Source organism: Momordica charantia (assembly GCF_013281855.1).
Source record: "Momordica charantia cultivar OHB3-1 chromosome 1 unlocalized genomic scaffold, Mcharantia_2.0 BLBB01000001.1, whole genome shotgun sequence".
Taxonomy (NCBI): Eukaryota; Viridiplantae; Streptophyta; class Magnoliopsida; order Cucurbitales; family Cucurbitaceae; genus Momordica; species Momordica charantia.
Genome location: NW_028275157.1, coordinates 1,070,820 through 1,090,106, shown reverse-complemented (window position 1 = coordinate 1,090,106; position 19,287 = coordinate 1,070,820). Strand labels below are relative to the sequence as shown.

At 33.9% G+C, this 19,287-nt stretch overlaps 1 pseudogene; it reads left to right on the top strand.

Annotated features, from left to right (window-relative positions):
* Positions 1-4,157: 4,157 nt before the first annotated feature.
* On the top strand, positions 4,158-8,449 carry LOC148213049 (uncharacterized; annotated as a pseudogene).
* The last annotated feature ends 10,838 nt before the right edge of the window (positions 8,450-19,287 follow it).

The window sequence follows — 19,287 nt, the reverse complement described above, 5'->3', positions numbered from 1 at the left end:
TGTTAGGGTTGACTTTTTTCTGCGAAAACATGTGTCGGTAGGCCTGTTTGACCACGATTTTGACCCCTTTCACATCATTATTTGTCAAAAAGGATTACATATTCTTAAAGTAGAACATGTATAGAATATTTCTGCATAAAAGTCAAACTATGGTACTTTAGGAAAATTATGGAGAAAAATGCGGCCAACGCTGGAAGAAAATAACAGTTTGCTATTTTTGCAGGAATTGCGCCTGGCGCAATTTTGGACACTAACTTTATAAAAACGTGTGTTTTGATTAATGAAGGGCAAGAAGGATATTTCCTATGTGTTTGAATCAAAGTATAACTGTGAGTTTAAGTCAAATGGGAGTGGTTAGGTGTATCTCAACTCATTTCCACCTAAAAAGGTGAGAAGTTCAACAACTCCAAAGAACTATATAAGAAAGTCATTCCTCAAGCACCAAAGCATCCTTTCCAAGCTCATTTTCAGCTTTGTTTACATTCTTTTTCATTGTAGAACTTGTTCTTAAGCTTTAGATTCATGTTTTAGTTGTTATTTTCTTGTATTTTCATACTTTTGCTTACCGTATTGCTTGTAATTCAAGTTCTATCTTTTGTTCTGCATTTATTTCGTTCTTATTAAGTTCCTTAGCGAGTTTACACTCCCCTCACGCTCAAGAGAGAAGAAGGTCAAGCTAGAACTCATTGTACGGCTCGTTTATTCATTTTAATTCAATGAAAAATACTTCCTTTATGTTTTCGTGCAATTTCTTTCCTTTAAAAATGTTCTAAATTAGTTATCAACCTCTTTGGAATGCCTTAGTCAAAATGATTTGATTTTCAACACGCTCTGGATTTGCCCATAATTGCACCTAGCACTTTTTTGGGTTGGTTTTCAAAAGCTTCTCTTTACGTCTTTTTTCCATTTGGCCAATGGGAAATTGATTTATATACTAAAGCTCAACCCTGAGAAGGGTGAGTTAGGTAAAATATTAGGAAACTAATATGGGATGTGACTTAGACATAAGCACATAAAATATGGTCCTAGACATATGTCCTAGACATATGTCCTCTGACCCATAATGCAAATGAGTTGATAATTATTCTCTAGGATTGTAATCACACATAGATATATGATTGTAGGTTACCCTAGCCTCTGCAGCAACCAAAAGCGGTAGTGAAAGAGTAGAACTCAAAATCCTAAGAAAAGCTAGAATTGCGTCTGGGGCATTTTCCCAACAAAATGTGTTTTCCATAAAGCAAAGAGGTTGAGTTTTATTAAATTAATTTATATTTAAAACCTCAAACCATAACATTTCATCACTATTTTCTTCCTAAACCACAATTGCACATTTGAACCATTTCACGGAATTACTTGATTTTGAAAAGCAACAAGTCCTTGAGATTCGACCTTGGATTACTTCCAAGTATTACTTGTGACTGTGTGCAGTTGCACAAGTCTCTAATCTTTTTAAAGGTAGAGAAAGTCCCAACAAGCGAGTTTCCTTTTAATAAAAGGATTAGGAAAAGAAAACCCCATTTATCGGATCATAAAACTCTTTGTGACATCATTATTATTTATTAGTTTAATTATTTTTGAAAAAAGAAAAAGGAAAAGAAAGAAAATAAAACAAAACCCTAACACATCATCTTCTCCTTCCCTCCTCACTCTTGTTTAGCCGCCAACACACCCCCCCTTCTTCTTCTCCCCCAACCACCTTTCGGCGATGGCAACGTAGCAATAACGCAGCGTCCACATCCCACGAGCACAGGTCCGACGCGAGCCAGCACGATGTGGGTGGCAGCATTCGAGCAAATCAGACAGTTTCGGCTTCAGATCTGGCGGTCTCGACGACGCTCCTCCCTGCGGCGACCCTCACAACACGTAGCAGCGGCGTGTGGGTGGCGGCATACGAGCTGATCCGGCGCAACCCAGCACGTAGTACTGGCGCGTGATCCTCCCTGACGGATGGCGACGGTGTTTCGGCGAACTTACATGACGATTCTTCCTCCTCCAACATTCTTTAGCATTGCGGTGACCCTCACAGCAGCAACGCGTATCCCGATGGCCAGATTTGCAACGCCCAGTCAAGTCCCATGACGTATTCTTCATTTCAGCAATATTTGGTGCTTACCCACACCTAATCGGAGCTTGTTTTGAGTTATCCATCCCCTCCGGCATTGATTCAACGTTGACCCACTCCTATTTGGACCCAAATTGGCGCTACCAACCCCCTTTGGCATGGACCCACTACTAACCCAAGTGTTTTTAGTGTGAGTTAATAGGTAACGACTCACCTAACTTTAGTTTCGGTTCAATTTAAGTGGTTTTAGTTAGTTTTTAACCCAAGTTTGGTTGCTTTGATTTAGGAATCCTTCGGCGAGCTTAGTAGCGCGTTAGGAATTTGCATGTTTTAAATTGTGTGTTTTATCTCTTTATGCCTGTTGGATATGTTTATGGATTATACTGACAATTATACTCTTGGATTGTTGTGTTCATGAAAGCATACTGAGTCTTGTGAGATTTGCTATATTGTGAAAACATATTGGTATATTGTTTCGTGACTAGTATATTGTCTGACCCTCTTTTTCCTTTTTAAATTTAAATGACAAACAAAAATGAAAGGTTTTCTTCTGTTCCTATATATTATATGTTACACAATCTGTTTTTCTTGATGGGTGGATTAAGAATTATTTCTTTTCATTAGATAAGTTGGCCACCACATGGTTTCGTAGTGTGTTTGTTGTCCATAGGTTTATGATAAAGTTAATGAAACTTTTTATCAAATTCCAACAGGATTGAACTTTAAAAGTGCTTCAAACTTCATCACAAATTAGTTTTAAAAGTATAACTGGAAGATGGATAGAGATTGGATTAAGCTAAGAGATAGGTTTTTAAGAGAGTATGTAAAAAGGGCTTTACAATTTATAGAAGTTGCCAAATTTCATGTTAACGAGTTGGGAAAAACGAGATGTTCGTGCAAAAAATGTCAAAATGTAATATGGCAACTACTGGATGTAGTGGAACAACACTTATTCAATAATGGGATATCTCCTACTTATAGTCAATGGGTACATCACGGAGACCCTTTGAACTTAGATCGATATGAAATGACACACCGCCATCCCATGATGACTTAAGTAGATAGTGTAATGTTACCAGAGAAGAAAGTGAGTTGTTCGATATGCTGAACGAACTGATAGGTCCAATGATCGAAGATGATGAAGATGTAGAAGACTTTACATATGAGATGTCGGATGTCGGCACAGGGTTTTGACAGGGACAATTCGAATGATTTTGAGGACTTGATAACGAAGTCAAGAATTGTACCCTGGTTGTACACAAGTTACCTCATTGGAATTTTTGATCAAGTTGATGCATATCAAAGTGCTTAATAAGTAAAGTAATAAATTATAAGATGTGTTACTCCAATTATTGAAGGTAGCATTTCCAACTAGGGCGAACATACTTAGTTCATTCTAGGAAGCAAAGAGGAAACTGCGTGGATTAAGATTAGGATATGATTCGATCCACGCTTGCAAGTACGATTGTGTATTGTTTTGGAAAGAATATTCCAACCTGGAAACATTTCCAGTATGTGGTGAGTCTCGATACAAAAGCTGCTCTAATAATAACAGTAAAAAGATCCAACATAAGATCTAGAGTCATTTTCCATTGATACCGAGGTTGAAGCAGTTGTACGCATCGAAACATAGCGCAGCTGAAATGATGTGGCATTAGGAAAAGTGGGTTGAAACGGAGGGGGCGCTACGACATCCAGTTGATGCCTTCGGGTGGAAGCATTTGGATCGTGAATACCCTCAATTTGCATTAGATCAACGAAACATCCAATTGGCATTAGCTTCAGATGGATTCAATCCATCCAGTAGCATGAACCATTCATATAGTATGTGGCCGGTTATACTAATTCCATATAATTTGCCACCTTGAAAGTATATGAGAGAATCTTATTTTTTCATGTCATTGCTTATACCCAGACCGAAGTCTCCTGGAAAAGAGATTGACGTATACTTACAACCATTAATTGCTGAGCTGAATGAGTTGTGGACTAGTGGTGTGCACACCTACGATAGTTTCAATGGGGAATATTTTAAAATGCATGCAGCATTGTTATGGACCATCAACGACTTTCCTGCATATGGCGATTTATCTGGATGGAGTACCAAGGTTATCAAACGTGCCTTATTTGTAAAGAAGAGACATCATCGTTCCGAATACGTAGTAAAATATCCTTCATGGGACATCGTCGTTATCTTCCATAAATGCACAGTTGGCGTAAGAGTAAACATCATGATGAGAAGGTTGAACGTAGGCCTCCTCCGACTTTAATGGATGGAGATAATATTCTTCACGAGATAACCTATTTGAACTTTCCACCTATTGGGAAGCACCCATCAAATCTATAAAAAAAACAAAAGCGAGACCTCAATTGGACAAAAAATAGTATATTTTTTTATCTTCCATATTGGTCGAAGTTGTTGATAAGGCATAAACTCGATGTGATGCACATTGAAAAAAATGTGTGTGACAATTTAGTCGGCACTTTGTTAAGCATTGATAGTAAATCTAAAGATACCTCAAACGCTCGTTTGGATCTACAAGATTTAAAAATTCGTAAAGAGTTACACTTACAGAAACAGAGGATAAGTTTTTGAAACCTCAAGCTGCATATACCCTTACACGAAGAGATCAGATAGAATTTTGTAAGTTTTTGAAGTCGGTAAAATTTTCTGATGGATTTGCTTCAAATTTATCTTTATGTGTCAACGTTGAAGAAGGAAAAATATGGGGTTTGACAACTCACGATTGTCATATTTTATTACAATGAATCATTCCTATCAGTATTCGAGCATATGTATCGAAAGAAGTAAGTACATCTATTGTTGAACTATGTAATTTCTTTCGTGAAGTACATCTATTGTTGAACTATGTAATTTCTTTCGTGACTTGTGTGCGAAGACAATATGCATCAGTGATTTAGAGCATTTGGAAGCTCATGTTGTACTCATTCTATGTAATTTGGAGAAAATAGTCCCACCAGCATTTTTTCATGTAATGGTACACATTGCTATTCATTTGCCTTACGAAGTGAAAGTAGTGAGTCCCGTTAGCTACAGTTGGATGTATCCTATTGAGAGAACTTTGTGGACTTTGAAACAAAATGTTGAAAACAAAGCTCATCTAAAGGGTTCAATAGCATAAGCCTTCATAATGAACGAAGCGCTCACTTTCTGCTCAATGTATTTAACGGGAATTGAAACTAGACATAATAGGGATGAACATAACGATGATACAGACACTGGGAATCAAAATTATGCAGAGTTTGAAATATTTAGACAAAGCGCACGACCATTGACGTCCCCAACCTTGCGGAGACGATCAAATGATGAGAAAAGAATAGTACATTGGTACGTAATGAACAATTGTTTAGAGATAGTGGCTTATTGCAAGTATGTTTTTTCTCAATGATTATATGATTTGAGAATAGTTTGACTTTAATAATATTTCTCACTATCTCATTCTTAAAAATAGGCAACATTTAAGAATACTACGGCCACAAGCAATAAGCGCGTCCAACTTATACAAGAAGCCCCAACGACAATTTCTCGATTGGTTTAAATCTCATGTAAGTGTAATTTTAGAGTTTCTACTTCAGGACTGTTGGGGTTGACTTTTTACTGCAGAAACATGTGTCAGTAGCCCTGTTTGACCACGTTTTTGACCCATTTCTCATTATTATTTGCCTAAAAGGATCACATATTCTTAAAGTAGAACATACATAGATTATTTTTGCATAAAAGTCAAACTATGGTACTTTAGGAAAAATATGAGATAAATACGGTCAAATTTGGAAGAAAATAACAGAATTCTGTTTTTTTGCAGAATTGCGCCTGGCGCATTTTTTTAGGGCAATTTGTCAAAACGCACGTTTTGATTAATGAAGGGCAAGTAGGACATTTCCCACATGTTAGAAACTGTGAGTCCAAGTTCAAGTGAGGTGGTTAGGTGAATCTCAACCCTTTTCCACCTAAAATGGAGGGGAGTTTCAACCAACCTATGGTGCTATAAAAGGAAGCCATACATCCCTCAGCAAATCATCCCTTCCAAGCTTCATTTCATCTTCTTCTATATGCTCTCTAGTTGTAGAACACGTTTTTAGGGTTTATGTTTATATTCTAGTTGTTCATTTCTTCGTTTTTCACGCTTTTACCTTTCGTATTGCTTTTAATTCAGTTTCTTACTTCTGTTATTTGTTCATTCTGTTATTTTAAAGTTCTTTAGCGAGTTTCAACTCCCCTCACGCTCGAGAGAGAAGAGGGTCAAGCTAGAACTCCTTGTACGGCTTATTTATTCATTTAAATTCAATGAAAAATACTTTCTTTATGTTTTCGTGCATTTACTTTCATTTAATCATGTTCTAAATTAGTTATCAACCTCCTTGTGGAATGCCTTAGTCAAATGATTTGATTTCCAACACGCTCGAGATTTTGGCCAGATTGCGCCTGGTACTTTTTTGGGTTGGTTTCTAAAAACTTCTCTTTACGTCTTTTTTCCATTTGGCCGGTGGGAACTTGACTTATATACCAAAGCCCAACCTTGGGAAAGGTGAGTTAGGTAAAATAATAGGAAACCAATATGGGATGTGACTTAGGAATAAGCGCATAAAACATGGTCCTAGGCATAGGCCCTCTGACCCATAATGCAAATGAGTTGGTAGATATTCTCTAGGATTGTAATCACACATAGGAATATGATTGTAGGTTACCCTAGCCTCTACAGCAACCAAAAGCGGTAGTGAAAGAGTAGAACTCAAATCCCAAGAAAAGTCAGGAATTGCGCCTGGTGCATTTTCCCAACATAGTGTGTTTTCCATGTTTTGCATCAAAACTAAGGTAGGAGACAAGGAGGTTGAGTTTCATTAAATTGCTTGATAGTTAAAACCCCAAACAACAACATTTCACCATTATTTTCTTCCTAAATCACAATTGCATATTTGAACCATTTCACTGCATTACTTGATTTTGAAAAGCAACAAGTCCCTGAGGATTCGACCTTGGATTACTTCCGAGTATTACTTGTGACCGTGTGCGCTTGCACGAGTCTCTAATCTTTTTAAAGGTAGAGAAAATCCCAACAAGGACTTTACTTAAAGTAAGCTTTAATCACGAGCCATGTTCATTTCGAGAAACACTTATAGGTTTTGGAACTACAAGAGCGTGGAAATATATCTGATGATCTCTACTCTTTAGCAATGGGATCGGCTTCCAACGCGTGCAGTTATCGTGGATGCATTGTGAATCGAATACGTTTTCACAATATCGATTGCGACAAACGTCAGGTTACACAGAACAGTGGTGTATGGGTACCAAGAGAAACTAGAGGAGATGACAAAAATTTTAATGGCATCTTGACAGAGGTTTTAGACTTAGACTACTATATTATAAGATGTGTCATCACTTTTAATTGAAAGTGGTTCGACACGGACTCAAAACAAATACAGTAGTTGATTTAGCTTTACGTCAATCAACACACCTCGCAATTGGTACGTGCATGACCCGTTTATTTTGCTAGTCAGGCTTAACAAGTTTTCTATGTGGACGATCCTTAATTAGGAAAAAAAATTGGAAAGTGGTGCAGACAGTTCAAACTAAACGTTTGTGGGACGTCCCATAAGTAGATGATACTGAGAATGACAAAGTACAGTCTTTGGAAGTAGAAGGTGCTATTGGAGTTGATGAAGCTATCACAAATTAGTCATATTATAGAGATGACGTTAATCCTACGCTTGTGGACCGACAAGTCATTCAAGAATAGGCAAATATAAGTACACCATCAATCATAGACGATGATGTTGAAATATTAATGCTAGCATTTCAAGTCCTGTTGAAACTTCTGTACCGAATGAGTTAGAAAGTGATTGTGTATGTAATGTTAGTCAGCTGTTACTTTTGTAATGTAAATGTGTCTAATATATTTTGCTACTTAACCTAACTTTGTAATCTTGATGATGTTTTGAATCATATGATGTCATAGGTATGGCGGGAACTAGTCAACAATTGGTCGATGATATATTCGAGGATGCACGATGGGATGAAGAGTTTGGTGATGGACCTGAAGAAGACGCGTCCCGTTAGTATTTCACAACTATTTTGTGGGGTGTTAGTACTTCATAAATATTGACTTAATCTGATTATTTTCTACAGGTAGCACTGGTTGATCAGGTGTACGGATGCATACTCGCTGTGTTGACTTAGACAATGAGGTGGCAAAAAAGGGGAGAATCGAAATTGTAATTGACGAGAAACACGATAAGCTGGTATGTGCAAATGCTACACGGTTCTCGAATGCTATAGGCTCTGTCGTTAGAGAAAATATTAGCCCGGTGGAGTACACGAAGTGGAAGGAGGTACCAGAGGAAATGATAGGAAAGCCATCAAACGCGTAATTGTAAGTAATACTTTTACTCAATTCATTAAAATGATACAACATATGTCCATTAATTATAATGTTATCGTTCCAAAACTGGTTCGATGTGTAAATCTCACAGGCACATATGAAAAAATTCGTCTATAAACAGATTCAATTGACATTTAAGCAGTATTGGGCAGAATTGTATTCCTACTACAAAAAAAAAATAGAACTCCAGAGGTAGCTCGTGGGAAGCCACATTGACAAATTGAGAAGCTAGATGATTGGCACAAGTTGTGCGTTAGATGGGAAACTCCTGAATGGAAGTTACACTCCCATTTTTCCTTATTACAGCTTTAAGTAACATGTTAGATTGTGTACTAATTGCCAATTGATTTTGTTCATAAGGAAAAGTTAGAGACAAACAAAAGGAAGTAGGTCAAAGGTCACTTACAATCATTGGGTCGGGTTTAAAACATTCGACCGTATGAACGAGAACTAGTAATTATGTGTAATTGATAATTACACGTACCATTACTGTATGTTTTGCACTGACCGGTGTAATTTGTTGGATCGGTATGACAACCCTAGACGGGGGTGAATAGGGTTTAATGAAACTTTTTAAAATTTTTACTACGGTGAGCCCATGTTAAACAATTATGTAAACTTTTTATGAACAAATGATTTAACACAAAATTAAACAACAAATTAGAAATACAAACACCCTAATTAATTTCACCACCCAAATAATTCAAATATAAATATTGAGCATAAATATGATTAACAAATTCTAACAATTAATTCAATGCAATTTGTAATAAAGAAAATTAATTGGAAAAATTAAATAGAGTAGGGTTAGAGAAAATGACACCGGAAATTTTATAGTGGTTCGGAAACAACCGGCCTACTCCACTCCCCAAGCGCCTCTTGGGTATTCGATTAAGAAACTTTTACTCTTTCCACAGTAGTAGTCAAACTGGTATAAAACCTTCTTCTTTTTTCGGGAGCAAGAAGAAACCCGATCCTTTCCACGGTTCAGGATCAAACCGTTACAACGCTCTTTTTCGAGCTCAAGAGCAACCCTTACAAAGTATATGGAAATCTAAGAACAAACTTACAAACTCTCTCAAAAAGTGAGTATACAAATTTTTACTCACAAATTTGTAAGAAAAATTCTTACAAATAAAAGCCCTCAAATGGCTAAGAGAAATAAAATTGAATAGCTCCAAATCTCTCAAATAAAATTTCTCTCACAAGAAATTAGAACAACATTGAAATTTTGGAGAGATGAACATGAAGAGATTGAAGAGAAAATTGGGGAGGAAAAATTTGTTGTGAAAATTTGAGAGAATAAGGGGTTTAAATAGAGGAGGAAAAATTGAAAATAAATTTGAAATCGAAATTGAATTTCGACCATTGGATCTTTAATGATTGAAAATCAAAGGTTAAGATTTAATTGACTAAAATAATAATTGATTTTGAAAATATAATATAATAAAATAATAACAATAAAATATTATATATGGATGTGTCAAACGGCTATGTATATATAATATAATATAATATATATAATTTAAAAAAAAATATGCATTTAATGTGATGTGACATATATATATATTTTTACTTTTTATTTCTTTTTCTTTCTTTTAAGTTACCTTCAGCGGTAACTTTGTTTTTTTTCTTTTCTTTTTTTAACACCATGCCACATGTCAACATTTTGTTGGACCACTTAGTTGATTCAGTCGCCACGTCATCTATCTCGGGTAATTTTTCTTCCAACTTCTTTCGATCATAATTTCTTCGTTTGAGCTCTGATTTGGGTAATTCAAAATTCGTTGGAATCATCGTATTGAGCTCTACGCTGTGGACATTTTAAAACACTAAAATTATCAATAACAAAATATGTATTATCAGTAAATCATATAATATTATTGAAGCTCATAATAAATTTATGTTTTATAACAATAATTCTTACACACCAAAAACAATTAATACTAAGTGTGTTTGTTATCATCAAAACACTAATTAATTAACCTAGATTTGCTAAAAAGCCAACAATATCCCCCTTTTTAATGATGACAAACCACTCAAGAAAAATGTAATCAAAGTGGCATGTGAGATAACATGAAGCACAATCAAGATAAACATAAATTTAATTGTAACACAATTTCTCACAAGGTTATTCATTTTTCTTAATACCTCTCCCCCTTTTGGAATCAATCAAAAAGGAATAAGTAAGAAAAATAAACAAAGAAACATGGAAGCTCCCTTTTTTGAAGCAATTTAACACTCCCTCGTAATAAGGGACAAAAAGACATTTAACAAGTTTTTATAAAACTCCCCCTATCAAGATGCTTTCTAAATAAAAATTAACAAGAAAATCAAGAGGCATCAATTATAAGTAATTCTAAAATAAATTTTACTTTGAAGAGAATTGCTCCCCCTAAATAGATAAACATTATGCATAAGAGGGGTAAAGTTTCAACATACCTCAATAAGCTTTAACATCAACACATTTAGCATGTAATCTTTGTCAAGCTTAGTAGAGGTGCTTATGAGAGTTTTTGCAATTTTAGATTAATTGACTTTAAACAATTTGAGCAAATTCTCCCAGCATACTCAATGTCAAAATCAGTATGTATACTCTTTAAAAAAACACATAAACAATAAAAAGCAATATGTAGAAGCAATTTCATCAAATTCACAAGTATTATAACTCCCCCTAAAGATATGTATTCTCCTCTTAAAAAGACGTATCAATAAATATCAAGAAGATAAAAAGATACAAACAAAAATTATCTCAACAATTTGCACAAGATAGATATATATATATAAAATCATGGTAGATTAATCTTTCTCCAACAAATTATCAAAATATTACACAAAATTTTCATTCAAGAAAATATGGTATAAGACAAGAAAAATTTCAAGAGAGTAATTTTAATTCTCATGATTATGCACAAAAACAAATTTTCAAATCAAATGATAGTCTAAGCAAGTTAATCTTGAGGAATGAACTCATCAAATCCATGGAATATATAAAACACCATCATGATACCAAAATATTAAATGTTAGAGAATAAATACCAAATGATAAAGAAAAACTAAAATTGATACCAATTTGTCAAAATAACAATATCACCATTTATGCCACCAAAAAAGAATTACAGATTAAATATAATCAAATGACATCATAAAAATATTAACCAAATAAACATTGATGCCAAATGTACTTGATCATAGGTCTAATTTAACTTATGTCACCACAAAAAATATCAATCAAATATAGACAAAAAAATTACAAAAATCAATTAAACTCTTTTGAGCACCAAGCTAATGAAATTTTCAAATATGAATCACTTTCACAGATACTCCCCTTATGAAAAATAATTTAACATTTCTTTTCAAACGAAATATCAAAACAAATAATTTTCAACAATGAGCAAAATTTTGAAATTAATTTTCATATAGAGCACATAAATTATGGCAAAAAAGCATTCAATCAAAATTTTGTCAATCTCATCCAAAAAAGATTCTCAGGTTAAAGACATAAAACTTAACAAAACAAACTTGTTCAAATAAAATATATCAAACTATCAATGACCATAATTATCAAAATAACATGCATCTATTTGATCAAAAATTCAAGACTTTAAATTTATCAAAGAAGCAAAACAAAGCACATTTCCTTTTAAGAGAATTAAACAGTATGTTTCAACTATTAAGAACAATATTTCTCAAACAAAACTCAATATCTTCAATATCGTGCAAAATGGATATTCAATAATTTCTCAATGACATATAACAATCCAATATTTCAAATAATTAGCAACAAAGATTATGGATAAGTCTCAAAATAATTTACCACAATGTTTTTCAAGAGAATTAATCCACTAATCCATAAATAATCAAGCAATAAAGATTAATGCAAAAAAAAATTCCAATATACTCAAAGACATTTAATCCAATCAAAAATAAAGTTCAATAAATCAATTCATAGTTCTCTAACCCATCAAAGAGATTTCCGTAAAGTATATGAAAAGCATAATAATCTCAATAATAACAAGTATAAAGATATCGAATACGTCATTTTCCTTGGTTGTATTTCAAGCAAGTCATAATGTTGCTCCTTTAAAAATTAATTTCAATTTGAAGTCCAAAGCAACCATTTGCTTCTTGAAATCACACCTACAAAAACAAAGCTCAACCAAAAGATGGTACCCATTTCTTGGGTCCTTCATTTTTAGTAAGCAAGGATTTTGGAACCCATTTCAAATTAGTTTCAATATTTTTAGTATTCATTTTTGGCAAACAAATATCGAAGTTACAATCAACTTTGCCACATGACACAATATTTGATTTCTTAACATGTTGATTTTGTACTCTACTTTTCATGGAGAAATTATTTCTTGGAGCATTATTTAATTTAAAGCAATTAGGTCTAGTATGACCTTTAACTCCACGAAAATGATATGTAGGCACAAATTTGTCATTATGCATATAATTTGATTTTCCATGAACATGCTTAGACACAAGTTTAGCACTATGTATATAATTAGTTCTAACACAAGCATGTCTAGGTACAAATTTTGATTCTACATGCATATTTGTCTTTCCGTGCTTAGGCATAAATTTAGAACTTGCATTTACGTTTGAAGCTTTAGATTTAGATAAGTAACAAGAATAAGTTTTATGTTCATACTTGCCACATGATGAACAAACAACATTATGCAATGATTTATTTCTTTCAACAAATTTATGCACTCTACTTTTCTTTTGGAAATTTTCTCTTGAAGCATTGTGAAACTTTGCTTTTTGAGAAAAATTTCTTCTTGAAGAAGTTTTTTGAGCATATTTCAATTTAAAGCACTTAGGTCTAACATGACCTTCAATACCACAATGATGACATATAGGTACAAAACTAGATTTAGTATTCATAGACACAGCCTTATGCATATTAAGCTTAGGCGCAATAGGAGATGCTTTAACAAAGATAGTTTTAGAACTTGAAGGACTAGAACATTCATCTATATAACCTAAACCTCTTTTATCACCAAAAGGTTTGCCTACTTCAATTATTTTATCTAACCTTTAAGTACCTATTGTCAACTTCTTAATAGAATCTTTTGCAATTTCAAGCTCCTTATTAGCAAGCAATTCTTTTTCTTTAAACACATGCAAAAGATCATTTTTCTCACAATTATCACATTCAAGAAATTTAACTTTATCAATAAAAGAAAATTTTTCTTTTTCTAAAGATGTATTCCTAGTTTCCAAAATAACAATTTCACTTTTCAAACTAGCAATTTTATCCTTTAATTCCAAAGAAAAAGATTCAATTTTCTCATTCTTATTTCTCAAATCATTCAAATCAATTTTTAATTCGCATGCTAGTGATTTGAGATCCTCATTTTCTTTTTCAAGAAATTTAATTTTCTCATTCAAAGCATGTTTTTCATCACAAGAATTATCTACTTTCTCATGCAACAACATATCATTAGCTCTACTTTTCAAACAAACATTTTCATCTATCAAATATTTATTTTCAATAGACAATGTCTTATACTTCTTTGATAGTTTCACATACTTAGAGCTAACTTTTTCTAAATCACATTGCATGCTTTCAAATGCCTCAAATAATTCATCATAAGTTGGGAGCTTATGAATTACCTCATTGTCATCGCTTTCAAAATCGCTCCCATTTTTTGAATGAGCCATTAAACACATGGTGGATCTATCACATTTTTCTTTTTCCACTTCATGGGAGTTTTCTTGATTTTGAGATTTATAATTCTCCTTCACATCAAATAAATCATTAGTAGTACAAGGAGAATTTTCAACACTATACATATTATCAAGAAAATTCCAAATATCATATGCATATGTAAAATGTAAAATTTTATCACATATTTTTCTATCTAAAACACAACATATGATATTTATGGCTTTGGCATTAAAAGAAAGCATTTCATCACTTAATTTTAATTTAGATACATCATTTTCACAAACATACAAAATATCAAAATCAATAGATAACAAGAATGTTTTCATACAATGATTCCAAATATCATACTTTCTACCATCAAACAATGGAAGTTTATCAATACAATAACTTTCAAGAAAATCTAAAGTTGTAAAAGCCCTAGCAATTAAGCTTTTCAAATAATTTTTCAAAAATTAAGAAGATACTTAGTATCAAGATAAAATTTGAAAAATAATTTTTGTAGAAAAGCGAAACCGAGCTCTGATACCAATTGTTGAATCGGTATGACAACCCTAGAGGGGGTGAACAGGGTTTAATGAAACTTTTTAAACTTTTTACTACCATGAGTCAAATTTAAACAATTATGTAAACTTTTTATGAACAAATGATTTAACACAAAATTAAACAACAAATTAGAAATATAAACACCCTAATTAATTTCACCACCCAAATAATTCAAATATAAATATTGAGCATAAATATGATTAACAAATTTGAACAATTAATTCAATGCAATTTGTAATAAAGAAAATTAATTGCAAAAATTAAATAGAGTAGGGTTAGAGAAAATGACACCGGAAATTTTATAGTGGTTCGGCAACAACTGGCCTACTCCACTCCCCAAGCGCCTCTTGGGTATTCCATTAAGAAACTTTGACTCGTTCCACGGTAGTAGTCAAACCGGTATAAAGTCTTCTTTTTTTTACGGGAGCAAGAAGAAACCCGATCCTTTCCACGGTTCAGGATCAAATCGTTACAACGCTCTTTTTCGGGCTAAGGAGCAACCCTTACAAAGAATATGGAAATCTAAGAACAAACTTACAAACTCTCTCAAAGAATGGGTATACAAATTTTTGCTGACAAATTTGTAAGAAAAATTCTTACAAATAAAAGCCCTCAAATGGCTAAGAGAAATAAAATTGAATAGCTCAAAATCTCTCAAATATAATTTCCCTCACAAGAAATTAGAACAACATTGAAATTTTGGAGAGATGAACATGAAGAGATTGAAGAGAAAATTGGGGAGGAAAAATTTGTTGTGAAAATTTGAGAGAATGACAGGTTTAAATAGAAGAGGAAAAATTGAAAATAAATTTGAAATCGAAATTGAATTTGGACCATTGGATCTTTAATGGTTGAAAATCAAAGGTTGAGATTTAATTGACTAAAATAATAATTGATTTTGAAAATATAATATAATTAAATAATAATAATTAAATATTATATATGGATGTGTCAAACGGCTATATATATAATATAATATATATAATTTTTTTTAAAAAAACAAATATGCATTTAATGTGATGTGACATATATATATATTTTTACATTTTTTTCTTTTAAGTTACCTTCAGCGGTAACTTTGTTTTTTTTTCTTTTCTTTTTTTAACATTATGCCACATGTCAACATTTTGTTGGATCACTTAGTTGATTCAACCGCTACGTCATCCATCTCGGGTAATTTTTCTTTCAACTTCATTCGATCATAATTTCTTCGTTTGAGCTCCGATTTGGGTAATTCAAAATTCGTTGGAATCATCGTATCGAGCTCTACGCTGTGGACACTTTAAAACACTAAAATTATCAATAACAAAATATGTATTATCAGTAAATCATATAATATTATTGAAGCTCATAATAAATTTATGTTTTATAACAATAATTCTTACACATCAAAAACAATTAATACTAAGTGTGTTTGTTATCATCAAAACACTAATTAATTAAATTAATTAATCGAGATTTGCCAAAAAGCCAACATAATTCATGTGAAATGCAGAAAGACAAGCTTGACGTGGAGTCGGTCCCATCCAAATGTTTAAGGAGACGGATATAATCCTGAAAAAGGATGGGTAAACCCTCACGTTGAAACAACACATGTAAGTTTTAGTTTGTTAATTATCTATTACAAGTATATGAAATTAGAATATTGTTACACAGTGCATGACCCATTTTTGCAGAAAGCGTTAGAGGACGTGAGGGATGCACTTATACCAAAAGGGACCGATCCGCCAACAGAAACAGATTGATGTCGGACTGTATTTGGTCCTCGATCCAGATTCGTCGTAAGCATGGGATTGGGCCCAGCACCAAGAGCGAGAAGAGGAAGCTTATCCAACGATCCAACAGTCATAGAGGAGCTAAACTAGACGAAAAAAGAATTAAAGACGACTAAAGATGAATTGAGGGAGACTAAAGAACGGTTGGACAGAATTGAAGATCGCTTAAACCGAACTGAAGAAGTTTAAGCCAACAATCTACGAGAGTTCAGTAACTTCAAAAGCTACTTCAAAAGTTTCATGAATGAATCCTCAGGCGGATCATGCCCTTTGTCTGGATAGGCATAAAACCTCAACTTAGGTTTTTGTAGCTTTTGAAAGATATTGAACGTGTAAATTCAATAACTTTTGAAACGCACGTTAACCAGGATGATATTTTGGTATTTGATATTTTGGTATTTGACCTTCAAATGAGGTCTCTCAAGAATGTCGGGACTGAAATTAGCCCATTTTATTTTAAAAAAATTAAATAATTATTGCCAACGTCTTTGGTAAAAACATCAGTAAAACTGTAAATATACCGACGCTTGCAAGACATTGGCAGAATAGTAGATCTGCCAACATTTTTCGAAATGTTGGCAGAATAGTAGATCTGCCAACGTTTTCCAAAACATTGGAAGAATAGTAGATCTGTCGACGCTTTTCAAAACGTTGCCATAAAAGTAGATCTACCAACGTTTTCAAAAGCATCGGCAGATGGAAACTTTTGCCAACATTTTGAAAAACATTGGCAGATGGAAACTTCTGCCAACGTTTTGATAACTTTGACAACTCTACCAACGTTTCTTTAAAACGTTGGCAGAAGTTTCCATATGCCAACATTTCTTTAAAACATTGGTAGATCTGCCGACATTTAGGAAATGTTGGTAGAAAGTCAATTGTACCAACGTTTTTTGAAGGTTGGCAAAAGTATTGCTCTTCAAACGTTTTTTAAAAAACGTTCGCAATGTGCTTTCCCAACGCACTTTTGCAGACTTTTTTGCCAACAAATATTTATTGTTGGGAGAAATTACTCCCAATGTTTTTTTGGTCTTTTCCCAACATTTTATAGCGTTGGGAAAAAATTAAAATTCTTGTAGTGTCACTGTACAAGAAAGATCGCTTGGAGCATTGTTGGCACAAGAAGGAGAGAAAGGGAAGGAACGAGCCCTTTATTACATGAGTAAAACCTTGGTCGGAGCTGAGTTAAACTACTCTCCTATCGAGAATGTGTCTTTGTCTCTTCTTCGCCATCAATAAATTAAGGTACTATATGCAAGCCTTCACAGTGCATTTGGTTGCTAAGGTAGATCCAATCAAATATGTCCTGTCTAGGCCAATCATTTCTGGATGTCTGGCAAAATGGGTAATTTTGCTCAAGCAGTATGATATTGTTTACGTACTGCAAAAGGCAATGAAGGGACAAGCGTTGGTAGACTTCCTAGCAAATCATTCAGTCCCATCAGATTGGAAATTGTGCGAAGACTTGTCCGATGAAGAGGTCTTTTATGTTGAAATTAAGGAACCTTTGACCATGTACTTTGATGGTGCAGCATGAAGGAAGGGAGTCGGGGCAGGTGTTGTCTTTATCTCACCTGAAAAACATATGTTACCCTACAGCTTAACACTTGGTTAATTGTGTTCGAACAACGCTGCTGAATATTAAGCGCTCATCATAGGTCTTCAAATTGCCATAGAAATCGGAATAACATACATTGAGATCTACGACGATTTAAAATTGATAAACCAACTTCTGCTTGAGTATGATGTGAAGCACGAAGATCTTAAGCCTTTCTTTGCTTATGCGAGACAACTGCTGGAGAGCTTCAATGGCGTGACATTAGAGCATGTTCTTGGTTCGAAGAACAAAAAGGCAGATGCCCTAGCAAATTTGGCTACTGCTCTTACAGTTCAGGAAGATGAGACGTCGCACATCTCACTTTGCCAAAAATGGATCACCCCACCAATCGATAGTGAGCATCAAGAAGTAAACGCTATATTGGTTTGCATCCTTGAAGAAGAAGATTGGAGACAATCCATTATATACTGTATTCAACATGGAAAGCTTCCAACAGACCTCCTGCATAAGATTGAAATACGTAGAAGAGCTGTTCGATTTATCTGCTACAAAAATACTCTTTACTGACGCTCATATGAAGGCCTCTTCCTTCAATGTTTGGGAAAGGAAGAATCTGCTAAGGCATTAGAAGAAGTACACTAAGGAGTTTGTGGCACTCATCAGCCTGGACCAAAGCTCCATTTCCAATTAAAGAGGATGGGCTATTACTGACCCACAATGGTTCAAGATTCTATGGAATACGCAAAGAAGTGTGAAGCTTGCTTGTCAGATTCATGCTAATTTCATACATTAGCCACCAGAACCTCTATACCCCACTATAGCCTCGTGGTCATTTGAATCTTGGAGACTTGACTTTGTCGGTCCTATAATGCCTAAATCTTCAGCTGGACTTTCTTACATACTCGCAGGGACTGATTATTTTTCAAGGTGGGCTGAAGCAATTACATTAAAAGAGGCAAAGAAATAGAACATTACAAACTTGGTCTGAACTCATATAATTTATCGATATGGTATACCTCAGTGAATTGTTACGGATAATGGCAGACAATTCTCCAACGGTCTGATGGACAAACTATGCGAAAAGTTTAACTTCAAGCAATACAAATCATCCATATATAATGCTGCAGCAAATGGGTTGGCAAAAGCATTCAACAAACCATTATGCAACTTGTTGAAGAAAGTGGTCTCCAAGACAAAAACAGATTGGCAAGAGAAGATCGGTGAAGTATTATGGGCTTATCAAACTACTCATTGTACTACTACAGGAGCTACGC